This window comes from Macrotis lagotis, chromosome 7 (genome assembly GCF_037893015.1).
Source record: "Macrotis lagotis isolate mMagLag1 chromosome 7, bilby.v1.9.chrom.fasta, whole genome shotgun sequence".
Lineage (NCBI taxonomy): Eukaryota > Metazoa > Chordata > Mammalia > Peramelemorphia > Peramelidae > Macrotis > Macrotis lagotis.
In genome coordinates this window covers 93,376,004-93,390,781 of record NC_133664.1, presented here as the reverse complement: position 1 = coordinate 93,390,781, position 14,778 = coordinate 93,376,004, and the positions used below count along the sequence as shown (strand labels likewise).

Below are 14,778 nucleotides of genomic sequence, written 5' to 3'. Positions count from 1 at the left end.
CAACATATCCAAAACAAAACTCATTATCTTCTTCCCTCACCCATCCTTTTTCTTTTTAGGTTTTTTTTTTTTTTGCAAGGCAAATGGGTTAAGTGGCTTGCTCAAGGCCACACAGCTAGGTAATTATTAAGTGTCTGAGGCTGGATTTGAACTCAGGTACTCCTGACTCCAGGGCCAGTGCTCTATCCACTGTGTCACCTAGCCATTCCCACCTATCCTTTTTCCAAACTTCCCTATTTCTATCAAAAGCATCAATCTCCTTACAGTTACCCAAGTTAACAATCTCAGTGTCATCACTGATTTCTTGCACTCACTCACTTCAAATAATCAATCACTTTCTTGTTACTAGACACTTCAAAAACATCTTTCCTCTTACAGAGTCTAACCTGGCCAAGATTTTCACCTCCTTTTTGTACTACTGCTTCCTTTTTTTGGTCTTCCTACTTCAATCTCTCCTTAATCCAAGGTATTCTCTCCACAGAGTTGCCAAAGTGACTTTCAAAATCACAAATCTGGCCAATTCACTTCCTCCTACTCAATAAACTCCAGCCCTACGCTCCCCCCCTGAACCCCTTCCATCAAATATAAACTGCTCTGTTTGGCACAATCACCTCCATATATACTCTACAGAGATGTCTATGTGTGATGCCTCACATGCACACCCCCATAAGCTAGCCTGAATATACTCTCTTCAAAATTCAGATCAATCTCCCACATCATCCCCTGGTGCTACTCTCCTCCCTCCCCAAACCATTTATTTTGTATTTATTCTTATTTTCCTCCATTAGAATATAAGCTCTTTGAGGGCAGGTACTGTTGTATTTGTATCTTGTATCCTCAGGACTTAGTGCAGACAGACCATGATATGTTGTTATTTTTATTCAGTAATTTCAGTCATATGTGACTCTCTGTGAGTCCTTTTGGGGTTTTCTTGGTTTCTTATTTCCTTCTCCAGCTCATTTTACAGATGAGGAAACTAAGGCAAAAGTTAACTTGCTCAAGGACACATAGTTCCATAAAGAATCTGACGCCAGAGTGGAACTCAAGAAGAGGAATCTTGCTGACTACAGAACCAAGATTCTATTCACTGAGTGCTTGTTGATTATCACCCCCCCCCCATTTCCCAGACAAGACTGAGGTCCAGAGAAATAACTTGACTTGTCCCAGATCATACATCTAGTCAGAACCAGAAGAACCCAGAACTTGTCTAGTGCCATTTTCCCCCTATAACAGGATGACTCTCATTCTGACCAAGTTCTCTTCTAACTCTCTGCAGTTGAAATAAAAATTATCCTTTCCCTTTATATAACTCTCCATGTGGGTCAAACTTTTTTTTTATAGAATCCTTACAACAATCCCATGGGATAGGGATGATTATCTCATTTGTTAGATGAGGAAACTGAGGCACAAATCTTTCTAAAACCTTCATTAGATCATGAAGGAGCTGGAGATTATATATCAGGTCTCCTTAAATTCCAACTCAAAGTAAATTACGTTTCCCCACATTGCCTTTACTGAAGCACATCAGAAACATGTCCCTACTCTACTCTGGTTTCAAGTAATTCAACTGAACAAATCCAATAAATCCATATTAAGCATTTATGAAAAACCATACAGTCCATACTATCAGGAAGTTTATAATCTAATGTAAAACACACACACACACACACACATACACACAAATGTGATACAAGATAGTAAATAAGAATTAAAAAGTTCTAAACAAAATACTATTAAAAAATTGAGAAGATATTTTTTCAGCAAGAAGGGTCAGAGATTATGCACCTGACCTGGGCCTTGTGGAGGGAAAAAAAAGGATATTGATAAGTGAAGATAAAGAGGGAAAGAATTCTAGGCCTGTGGGACAACTTGTGCCAATTTGCAAGGTGGCAGGAGAGCACAGGCCAAAAGACAGTTTGGCTAAACTAGAAACTATATGAAGGGAAATAGAGTAAAATTAGACTGGGAAGGGACATAAGTTGGAGTCAAATAATGACCATGCTTAATTTCACACTAAGGAATTTTTATTTCATCCCAGAAGCAATAAGGGAGTCATGAATGTTTTGCTGCTTGCCCTTCATTCTCAAAGAGGACCATGACATCAGAATAGGTGATGCCATTGACTTGCAAGTGAATTGGATTAAATGAGGGAGGAAAGTGTAGAGTCACTAGATTCACTATCTCCACTGGGTTCAATGGAAAGATATAGATCAAGACAACTGGAGATGGCCCCAGAAAAAAGGAGAATGACATGAACAGAAAAAAAAAAATTTTGGCAGCAGTGTGAACAAGAGATTGAATAACAAAATATTGAGTATATAAGCAGGAAAACTAGTTAGGAAGCTATTCTCAGCCAAGTAAACAACACAAACTAGGCTAGTGACAATGGGAGGGCTAAGGAAGAGGAAAATGCAAGAGATCTCTTTATCTAGAAAAAGAATTGCTAGGACTGAGTGACTGGAAATGAGGAAAAAGTAAAAGATGACTCCAAGTTTTTAGAGCATGGCTAAACTGGATGATGATGGGACCCTTAGCAGAAAAAGAGAGACTAGGAAGAAAGGATGATGAATGCAGTTTTAAACATAAAAAATTCATAAAATCTAAGATTTGGAAGAGAGCTATGAAGTCATCTAAGTCAAACTCTTCACTGAATTGTGTTTTTCTCAGTGAAGGGGAAATTGCAGTGCTACAGAAGAAAAGGGAGAAAGGGAGAAACTATCACAGCAGAGAATAACTAACACAAAGTTTAAGGAGGAATGGGAACAAAAAACAACTTATTTGGTAATTATGGGGTTATTCTTGGAGAAATCTACTGCAGTAGTGGGAACATAAGATAAACAGCAGGGGATTGATGGTGAAGAACTGAAGACAATGAATATTGACAGGTCTTTCTAAATTTGAGAAATACGACAGTGTAAGTAAATAAAGAGATGGACTGGGGGGGGGGGGGGCGGAGCCAAGATGGCAACATGAAGGGATTGAGTCTTAGGAGCTCTCTGATAAAAACTCATAAACTAAGGACTCTAACTAAACTTTCAAGAGACAGAACCCACAAAGGGACCCAGTGAGGCAGTCCTCCTACTCAAGGTAACCTGGAAAAGAGCAGAAAGGTTCTGCTCCCCGGGGCTGGAGGGGCGGCCCGCCAGAGGGGTGGCCCGCCAGAGCCAAAGAACTTAAGCCTCCCGGAGGCAGCCCCAGGGCGCTGGGAGCCTCAGCTCACAGCAGCGGGGGAGTCTCCTGAGCTGCACCCCGGGGAGCACCGGGCACAAAGTGGGAGAACAGCGGAGGACCTCTGCCAGAGCAAGCACGTGGAGCCCAGCCCTCAGGACACACAGCCAGCAGCCTGGTCTTTCAGCAGCCTAGACTCAAAACAGAAGCAGGTGGAGCCAGTAAGCAGGAGCCCCCAGGGCATGAGCCCATTGAGCTGAGGCAGGGGAGTGAAGAGAGAGATTGCAGAGCTCTGTCCTCTGCCCCTGGAACAGGACTCTGGAGCTCTGACCACATTCAGATCCTGATCGCAGTCTAGGCCCCCCCCACAGAACAGCAGGGCCCCCCCCCCCCACCTCAGCCCCATGGCAAAGGGGGGCGCTTATGGTCATTCACAGACCAGGAGGGAGGACAGAACCTCACACACTGAGACCCTTGTGGGAGTGTCCCAAAAGCTCAGGAAGCACCCCAAAAAAACAGGCTTAGGCTGGGAAAATGAACAAAGAAACAAGAGGAAGACCATTGAGAAATATTTTGCAAATGAGCCCAAGAAGGATCAAAATACTCAGTCTGAAGATGAGGAAGCACAAGCTCCTGCATCTAAAGACTCCAAGAAAAACAGAAATTGGGCTCAGGCTATGACAGAGCTCAAAAAAGACTTTGAAAATCAAATGAGGGAGTTAGAAGAAAAACCGGGAAAAGAAAGGAGAGAGATGCAGGAAAAACATAAAAATGAAGTCAGCAGCTTAGTCAAGGAAATCCAAAAAAATGCTGAAGAAAATAGCATGCTAAAAAACAGCTTAGGTCAAATGGATAAAACAGTTCAAAAAGTTATTGAGGAGAAGAATACTTTAAAAAGCAAAATTGGCCAGATGGAAAAAGAGATAAGAAAACTCTCTGAGGAGAATAAATCCTTCAGACAAAGAATAGAATTCAGGGAGATTGATGAATTTACCAGAAATCAGGTGTCAATACTTCAAAACCAAAAAAATGAAAAATTAGAATAAAATGTGAAATATCTCATTGAAAAAACAACTGATGTGGAAAACAGACTTAGGAAAGATAATTTGAAAATTACTGGAATACCTGAAAGTCATAATCAGAAAAAGAGCCTTGACATCATTTTCAAAGAATTACTACAGGAAAATTGCCCTGATATTCTAGAAGTAGAGGGCAAAATAGAAATGGAGAGAATCCACCGATCCCCCCGAGAAAGAGATCCCAAAAAACCAACCCCCAGGAATATTATAGCCAAGTTCCAGAACTCCCAAGTCAAAGAGAAAATATTACAAGCAGCCAGAAGGACACAGTTCAAATATTGTGGAGCTGCAGTCAGGATCACACAGGACTTAGCAGCAACTACATTGGAAGCTCATAGGGCTTGGAATACAATATACTGGAAGGCAAAAGAGCTTAGAATGCAGCCAAGAATGAACTACCCAGAAAGGCTGAATGTCCTCTTCCAGGGAAAAAGATGGACTTTCAATGAACCAGGGGAATTTCAAAGGTTCCTTTTGGAATGGCCAGAGCTGAACAGAAGGTTTGATCTTCAGATACAGGACTCAGGTGAAGCATGGAGATTGGAGGAGAGGGGGGAAATATGAGGGACTTAATGAGGATGAACTGCATGTATAGAAAAATGATACTGATAACATTCATATGAACCATCTCAGTTAATAGAGCAGGTAGAGGGAGCTTTTATAGTTGAAGCACAGGAGAAAGCTGAATTTGAAGATAAAATATGGTGTAAAAATGGAGTCAATAAGAAAAAAAGGGAAATGGAATGGGAGAAAGAAAAAGGAGAGGGGAAATAGGCCAAGATATTTCACATAATAAGATTTTTTTTTTATTACAATGAGCTATTGCAATGATATGGAAGGGGGGAGGCAAGGGGGAATGAGGGAACCTTTGCTCTCATCAGAGATGGCTAGGAGAGGAAACAGCAAATATACTCAATGGGGTATAGACAACTGGAGTAAGAAGGAGGGGGGATCAGGGGGAAGGGGTGGGGATGGGAATAAAGGAGGAGAGGATGGACCATGGGGGGACAGTGGTCAGATATAACACATTTTCTTTTTTTACTTCTTGCAAGGGGCTGGGATTGGATGGCCTGCCCAGGACCATAGGGCCAGGTCGATTCTGGGCCTAAGGGGTGGTATGGGGGCTCAGGGCTTCTTGGCCCCAGGACCAGGGATCTGTCTGCTGCACCACTCAGCAACCCTACAGCAGAGTCAGAGTGAAAGGAGAGAGAAAATATAGTACATGGTAGTGGAGAAATATGAAAGGAGGGAGTTGCGATCAGCAATGGCAATGTTGGAAAAATATGGAAGCAACTTTTGTGATGGACTTATCATAAAGAATGTGATCCACTCACAACAGAGTTGATGGTGTTGGAACAAAGACTGAAACATTTTTTTGTTATTATTACTTGGGGGGTGGTGCAGGGCAAGTGGGGCTGGGTGGCCTGCCTGGGGCCACATAGCAGGGTGATCATTGGGTGTCTGGGGCCAGATTCGGACCCAGGTGCTCCTGGCTCAAGGGCCAATGCTCTGTTTGCCACCCAGCCACCCCTACTATTATTACTATTTTATTTCATTTTGGGTCTTTTTTTTTTCTTCTTTTTGGTTTTTGCAGGGCAGTGGGGATCGGGTGGCTTGCATGTCACATGGCTGGGTGATTATTGGGTTTATGAGGCTGGATATGGACTTGGGTGCTCGTGGCTCCAGGGCTGGTGCTTCATCCATTGCACCACCTGACCATACCTACAATTATTACTATTATTTTTTTAATTTTAATTTTTTTTCTCCCCCCTTTACTTTTTTGCCCAAGCAAGTCTATCTATATTCATGGGGGGGAGGGGTATTTTGCTTACTTATAAACAAGTATATTTTATTAATGTAAAGAAAAACATTGGTACAAAATGAGAATAAAAAATAAATTAAAAAAAAGAGATGGACTTGAAGAATAGGAAGTCCTGTGTTCAAGTTCCTCTGATACACACTGACTGCATGACAAGTCCACCAAACCCTTCAGCGATCTCAAAGACTATAAATTTCAGAGGACGTATTGATAGATTGCATTGATAGAGTGTAAATTCTCACCCAAAGTTTTCTATGCCAGCAAAAATCTCATGTCCAATCTCTCTGCTAAATTTAAAAGTAAAATGTGAAAATATGTTAAACCACGATTGTACATGTACAACTTTTTCCAGACTGTTCACCACCACAGGGAAGAGAGAATGAAGGGAGGGTGGTAGAAAAATGTAGAAGTCAAAAACTTCCAAATGTATGAATGTTGAAAATTACCTTTGCATGTAACTGGAAGAAATAAAATAAAAAATAAATTTAATAGTGAAAGAGAGGAGATACTGTAGGTAGACTTGAGTGGGTGGAATATTCAAAGGAAGGTTCTGGGAGAGCAATAATTAGTCCATTTTTAGACATTCTACCCACAGACTTCCAAGAAAAAGAGAAATTACAAGTCCACTTTTGATGGAATCATAGATCAAAAGTTAGAAAGGACTTCAGAGGCCAAATCCTCAGATAGAGATGAAGAAATTGAGGCTGAGAAAGGTAAAGTAATTTTCCTGGCCAAGTTAAGTCACACAGGTAGTTAGCAACTCCTTCAAAAACACAAAGCAATAGAAGTTCTCTATCAAGCAACATAGTTATACATGATTAATACATGTTTTTAAAAAAAGAAAGGAATAAAAGCCAGATAAAACAAAGATTCCTAGTCAGGAAATAAACTATTGGCTCTCATCAATAAGTTAAATTCTTAGAAGGCATCTAGTTCCTCCTTACCACCTTTAATCTTCATTTTGTACTATATGTGAAGAATAAACATTTCTATAATAATTTTTATATTAAAATGTTTAGCTTAAAATAATTTTTAAATTAAGAAAGAAAACACAGGCTAAGACTACACACTATTAGAAACAGCTGATTTAGTTATTAATTCAGTGAAAGGTCAAGTCAAACCTGTTGCTCTGGCATTGCACAGATTATGACCTTAAATGGCTTTTGCTTAACTGAATATTTCATTAGAGAGCTTTTGGAGGAATGACATGGAGAACATTTTCTATCGGCACTGCCAACTTTCTAAACAGAGTTAAGCATGTGGGGGCAGGGAGCTCTCAGGGAACCCATCCAAAAGGGATTCAGGAGTACTTGGGAGTCTGAGACGTCTGAAAAGGGCACTTGACTGTGGGTCAGAAGCCCTAAATTCTACACTAAACATGGCTAGGGGCCATCCTAAGTCAATTGAAAAGTGGCTAGAGCCTCTAGTCAATTCAAAAAGCAGTTTCTAGCAAATAAGTAAAGAGCATTCCCAGGAAACCAAGGCCTGGCACCAGTAGGGTAGCTTTAAGAGTGTTGGCCTTAAAAGCAAAGAGGACCAACCTCTGCCAAATTAGCCACCATAGCCAAAGTCCTTCTCTGCCACCATCTCTATCCCACTGGAAACTTGACCTCTACTCCTCATTCCTGGTTAGGAAAGAGGACCTTTTCACCTTATTTTGCCCATATCCTTATCATATCCCTGAAAAATACTCTCCTTCCTCCCTTCAATTCATTCCCCACTTTTTAGCAACCCCTAAAATGTTGCCCTTCTCTATTAGAATGAAATTTGAGGAATACTGCTCAAAGCCCTCTACCAACTGACCAAATATTGACAATATTTACATACAGAGACACATAGACAAATACAAATAAATACATACATATGCACACATACACACAAACATACCTTATCAGAGAATCATTCCTTTGGGTTGAGATATGACATCCCCAGGAGTCTCCCAGTTAAAAATGAGCATATCTCTGGGAAGAATGAAAAAAGGCCCTGGCCTTAGGAAAGGGGAGGGATTTTTTTCTGCTTCTTCTTTCATGACATGACTAATATAGAAACATGTTTAACATAGTTGTACATGTATAACCATTACCAGATTACTCACTGTCAAGAGGAAGGAGGAGAGAAAGGACAGAGGGAAAAAAACTGTGGAATTCAAAATCTTACCAAAAAAATGAATGTTCTAAACTATCTTCCATGTAAGTTGGAAAAAGTTAAGTATTATTTTTAAAAAAGAAGGGGAGGGGCAGCTAGGTGGCAAAGTAGATAGAGCTCCGGCCCTGAAGTCAGGAGTACCTGAGTTCAAATCCGACCTCAGACACTTAATAATTACCTAGCTGTGTGGCCTTGGGCAAGCCACTTAACCCCATTGCCTTGCAAAAAAAAAAAGTTAAAAAAGGGGGGGGAGAAAGGATAAGAATTTATTAAGTATCTATTATGTATAAGTGTCTCACAAATATTATCTCGTTTAATCCTCATACCTTATGAATAAGGAAATTGAGGCATGGAAAAGTTAAGTGACTTTGCCAAGATCACACAGCTAAGGCCACCTTGCTGACTTGGACTAAGGTCTGACACTTTCCCCTCTATGGATCTAAGTTTCATCACTTGCAAAATAAGGGTATTTGATTAGGTATTTGATGTCACTAACTTCTACAGCAATCTGGTAAAGGCAGAATAATGTTTTACTGACTACATCTATAATTAGAGAAAATGCTAAATTTCAGTTAGAAGTTAGTAAAAATAAAGATGTAATTTTTTCCCATCTGAGCTCAGACCCCCCCTGAAATACATCCTTAGACCCCTTGTCCGAGGATGCTAAGTTTAGAACCCCTACATTGGATGATTTCCAAGGTCCTGGTTGCTACTGTCTCTGAGTCTACAGTTATCAAATCAAATTGTATTAGCCTGTCTGACTAGCTACTCATCTAGCAGTGTATCTGAGGGCAAGGCCACACAGATCAGTGGAATTTATTTAAAGAGATTATGGGATTCAGAGCTAGGAGGAACATTAGAGCTCTTATCCACAGAACCAAAACATCCCAGAATCAGAGTGGAACATCCAGTCTGATCCACACACCAAAGAAGTTCTCTCTGTTTATAATACACCCTATAACTGGTCATGCTAAGTCTACTTGGAGACCTCTAAGATGGGAGAATTCATCACTTTCCCAGGCAACCCTTTCCACGTGGGGCCATCTTGAACTGTCAGAAAATCTTTCCCTCTTCTTTGCCACTTCTACCTGTTGTTATTGGCTCTGCCCCTCTGAGACCAAAAGAATAAGTTCAATGAGTTCATTTCACAAATGAAGGAACTAAGGCCCAGAGAGGAGAAAGTATATGGCTGAAGTTATATGAGTAAGCTGTAGGATCAAGTTTCAAACTCAAATCTCAAAAATCCAGTATTCTTTCCACTAATGGCAGAAAGGAAGAGTTCTTCAGAAGTGGGGTGAAGGCTTGTCCAAGTGAGAGGGGAAGACATGATGAGGAGGTAGGGGCATTTGGAGGACTAAGGAATGGGGCTAGAGGTCCAAAGGCAGGCTTTGCCTCTTCGGAGGTGCTGGCTTATCATTCATGAATAGGAAGATACGGTGAAGTTGTAGAGGAGGACAAAGGTAGAGAAAAGAAAACTCATTTAAACCTTACAACTCACCATTCCTCCCCACCCTCTATGGCTGTACCTGGAGCTGCTCTCTGGCTGCATGGCCTTCAGGGGGATTCTGAAGCTGCAGTTGGTCATCTCAGTTGGGGCTGTGGCTGATGCTGCCTCACTCACCCACAAAGTGGATGGCTGAGCGTGGATAGGAGAATGGGCAGGGAAGAGGAAGGAGCCAGGGAGGTGCTGAGACCCCTTGATATCTTGGTTTTAAAACCTCCCCTCAGTCACTCAATCAATAAATATTCAGCAGGTTCCAGGGGTCAAGCAACGTGTTTAAGTGGGAAGGGCCCAAAGGAAGACAAAAGGCAGTCTCTCTCTTCTCAAGGAGCTTACATACTAAAGTAGAAGACCTGCAAGTAACTATGTATAAAGAAGATATATATAGAATAAACTGGAGAGAGAAGGTACTTGTTCATTTTTTTTTTCATGATTTAGACTCCTTTGTTTTCTTTTGGTCCAAAAGTCACTACAGAGTCCATACCCTTTGTCCCATAGATAACACTAATTAGACTTATGTCCCCAAAAGATCAGACATAGGAAAAGGACCCTATGTGCCCCCAAAATTCACAACCCTTCTTTCTGTGGTAGCAAAAAAAAACCACTGGAAACTAAGTGGGGGGGGGAGGTAACCATACACTGGAGAGTAGTAGAACAAACTATGGTACATGATAACAATGGGAATATTACAATATGTAGAAAAAACCGGGAAGACTTGTATGAAATGATATAGGGTGAAGTAAGCAGATTTATATAGTAATAACATCACTGAAAAGACAAACAGCTTTGAAAGACTAATCAGTTCAAAGCCCAACTATGATTCTAATGCTCAATGAATTAGCTGATCTGTTCAATACCCAACCAAAATTCCAGAGGACAACTTTCTTTACTGAGAAGTAATAGACTCAATGCAGAATAAAACATTTTTTTGGTCAAGGTCAATGAGGGAATTTGTTTTATTTTCTATCTAAATTTGTTACAAGAGTTTTGTCTTTTTTTCCTAATAGGGATAAGAAAATAAAATTTTAATTGTGAAAAATTGTAACCCCTTTAGAAAATCTCTAAGTCATTAATCACTACTAAGTCAAGAAGTCAAAGAAAGTAAAAAAAATATGGTCCCTGATCTGTAGCATTCACATTCTAATGAGAAGCCAATAAGCAAAAGATTGTGTGTGTGTGTGTGTGTGTGTGTGTGTGTGTGTGTGTGTGTGTGTATATATATATATATATATATATATATATATATATATATATATATAGCATATACAGTGTGAAACTCTAGTTTAAACCTGAGGTTAAGAGAATTACTGAAAGAAAATCTCAGAGTTAAGACATTAATAGTGGGTCACATAGAGTAATCACCTGCAGAAAGTTTGAGCTCTCTTGAAAGAGAGTCTATAAATCCAGGAGGAGAGAAAGAATGTGGAAAGAGAAATGGTATACTGTGTTTGAGGAACAACAAAGGAAGCCAATGTTACTGCATAAGAAGAACAAAAAAATAACTGGACTTAAATGAACATTTCAGTAACCAAAGAGAAGCAGAGGTATATACAATGGTGAAATACCTGGGTAACATTTTATAAAGGATGTATCCCAGAAAGTTATTTAATCTCCCCAAGCTTTACCAGTGTGGTATACTGCATATATTTTCAAAGTCTCTAATACAGTCATTAGTCTTGCCAATTTTCTTTTTTGTTTTTAAAATTATTGTTTGTTATAAGAGATAACTTCCGAGGAGAGAGTAAGGAAACGATATTGGAAAAAAATTTTGTACAAAAATATTTATAGCAGCTCTTTTTTTGTGGGAGCAAAGAACTGGAAATTGAGGGGCTGCCCATCAACTGGGGAATGGCTAAACGAGTTGGGGTATAGGATTGTGATGGAATACTATTGTGCTGTAAGAAATGATGAGTAGGCAGATTTCAGAAAAATCTGGTAAGACTTAAGATGAACTGATGCTGAGTGAAGGGAGCTGAATCAGGAGAACATTGTACATAGTAGCAGCAACACTATGCAATGATGACATAGCTCTTCTCAGCAATCCAGTGATGCAAGACAATTCCAAAGCATGTGTATTATGAATGTTATGAAAAATATTATCCACTTCCAGAGAAAGACTCAATGGAGTCTGAATGCAGATCAAAGCATACTATTTTCACTTTTTTTGTTTTTCATGGCTTTTACCTTTTCTGTTTCTTCTTTTACAATAGGACTAATGTGGAAATATTTTACATGACTGCACATGGATTTTGGGGGGGGGGGGGTTGGATTGTTTTTTGAAAGGTAATATGGTTAAGTAACTTGCCCAAGGTCACACAGTTAGTAAATATCAAGTATCAGAGGCAAGTTTTGAATTCAGGTCTTCCTGAATCCAGAGTCAATGTTCTATCCACTGCACTACCTAGCTGCTCCATGACCACACATGTATAACCAGACTGGGAAGGAGGGATGGAAGGACAGAGGGAGATAAAAATTGAAACTCAAAATCTTATAAAAAATGAATGTTGAAAAAATCTTTACATTGTAATTGAAAAAATAAAATGCTATTTACAAAAAAAAATGTTTTTTAGGGTTTGTTTTTTTTTTTGGCAAGGCAATGGGGTTAAGTGGTTTGCCCAAGGCCACACAGCTAGGTAATTATTAAGTGTCTGAGGCCAGATTTGAACTCAGGTACTCCTGACTCCAGGGCTGGTGCTCTATCCAGTGCTCTGTACCACCTAGCTGCCCCCCCCCAAAAAATATTTTTTAAAAAAGAATTTGCACTCAAAGATAGTCATAAAACTTTACTACTGACTCAGAGAGGTCATTTTCCTCTACTCTGAAACAAAATATTTCCTACATAATCATATTTTGAATATTTTATTTAAAATGCTCTTCTTTGAAAAGTAAAGTCTCTTTAAATTAGGGATTACTTTATAAAATGTCAAATATCTTCTAACTCACATCTGCACATAAACAAAATCTTCATAACCACTTTTACCCCTATTTTTTTATGCCTTCCTCCTTAATCACCAAGAAGAACTGCAGAAAAGAACTGTCCTCTTCCATAAGCCTTTGGTGTAATTTGCCTTCCTCTTTAAGACTCTTCTTAATGTGGGGATTGGCTATTCTATGAATAACTCCTGTTATGTCATTTTTCCCTATCATTTTCATTCCCATCATCAAGGTTTCCTATCATTTTACCTGGATAAATATGTTTTATATTGTATTAAAGTATAAATATTTTTATGGGCATTGCATACTATTAAAAAACTATAAAGCTCCCACCAAGTACAGGGCCCTGTGATATGCACTAGAGAAGAGATGAGGTTTAGCTAAGAGATCTCCAGCTACTAAACCAATATTTAACAACAAAAAAGTTTGGTTATTTAGAGCCTGTCTCCTCAGGGATACAGAATCTCACAGATTCTGGGTTTTTAAAAGGTGAGAAGACTTTCTCTGAGATGGGAGTCCTAGAAATGGAATTAGGGACTTGATCTAACCTTAATGGTATGGAGAATTCCCTAGATGATCTCCAGCAATGCAGGTCAACACCTCCTCTGAACTTTATGCTCTTAAAGAATTGCTCAGCCAGGAGATGCCTTCTTGGTTCCAAGGTTGACTCCTTATCCATTTTGCCATGTTGTCTCTCTGATCCTAGAGATCAGGTGTAAAGGCCTCCTAAAGATTAGTGTCCCTGCTTCCAATTTATATGATTTCTAATATATCTTTTTTTTTAAGGTTTTTGCAAGGCAAACTGGGTTAAGTGGCTTGCCCAAGGCCACACAGCTAGGTAATTATTAAGTGGCTGAGACCGGATTTGAACCGAAGTACTCCTGACTCCAGGGCCAGTGCTTTATCCACTACACCACCCAGGCACCCCTAATCTATCTTTCATACTGCTTTTAATCAATCAATCACTGATTATGAACACTGATTATGCATTGGGAAAACAAAAGGAGGTAAAAGACAATTCCTGCCCTCAAGGATTTTCAAGTAATCTTCCCAGGCATTGTTCTGAGCATCACATTCACTTACTCAAAAGCCTTCCATAGCTCCCTATGGGTTGACCTTGGCAGCCACAGTGAATCTTTAACCCACCCTGATATTCATACTCTGCCCTAAAAGAACAATCTCTGACCCTAGTTGTTACCTTGCTCTCTCCTGTCTTGATGCCATCCACCATTGCTGTCATGGACTACCTACCACCACTAATCTCCATCCCCTTTACTTTAAAGTTCAACACAGATGCCAACTTTAGCATTGTCTTCCCTGATTCCCTTTCTCAATCAGTGAAAGTGATCTCTCCCTCCTCAAATTTCTTACAGTTCTTCATTGAACCTTTATTTTGTCCTTATCATGCTCTACTGTGTATCAATGTAGTTAGTGTGCATATACTTCACTCACCTTTAAATCATAAACTCCTTGACCATACAATTTGATTTCCATGACATCTGTTTTTGTATTCTCAGCACCCACCACAGTGCTTTCCACGTGGTAGATGTTTAATAAACATTTGCTGAATTTGAATATGACCAGTTAGGGCACTGGGAAGATTTTGTGGGTCTCTATTTTAACCAAGGAATCATCAAGGAAATAAGAATCCTGAGTTTATGTAAGCACTTAGTGTACCCCTTGGAAAAGTTGTAAAACAAGCCAAGAATGGGGTTCACCATGATGTGACAGAAATCCTATTTGACTGAGAGTAATTGGGGGCTAGTTTTGGTTCTATTACTAAGCCTGTGTAACTTGGAACAAATCAGAATACCTCTCTGTGCCTCTCGGTTGCCTCATTTGTAAAATGAGAAGGTTGACCTAAATTTCAAGGTGATAATGATGGGATAAAGTAGGAATCCAGCCAGTGCTGTCCCTAGGGTACCATAAATCAGGGTGATTTTCCAGACTTTATATCACTCCCTACCCCACTATCCAACACTTACTAATTCAGTGAGAAAGACTATACAGAGAGAATGAAATAATAAATACAAAAAAAGTATTTGCTCACACATTCACTACAAGTTTAAGTATACACACGTACACACACACACACACACACACACACACACACACACACACACAAAATCAGT

At 39.7% G+C, this 14,778-nt stretch overlaps 1 protein-coding gene across 4 annotated transcripts in view; it reads right to left on the bottom strand.

Moving 5' to 3' along the window:
* Positions 1–14,778, bottom strand: part of PRKAG2 (protein kinase AMP-activated non-catalytic subunit gamma 2) — a 443,517-nt gene that overhangs the window by 383,723 nt on the left and 45,016 nt on the right. The gene's annotated exons all lie outside the window — the stretch shown is intronic.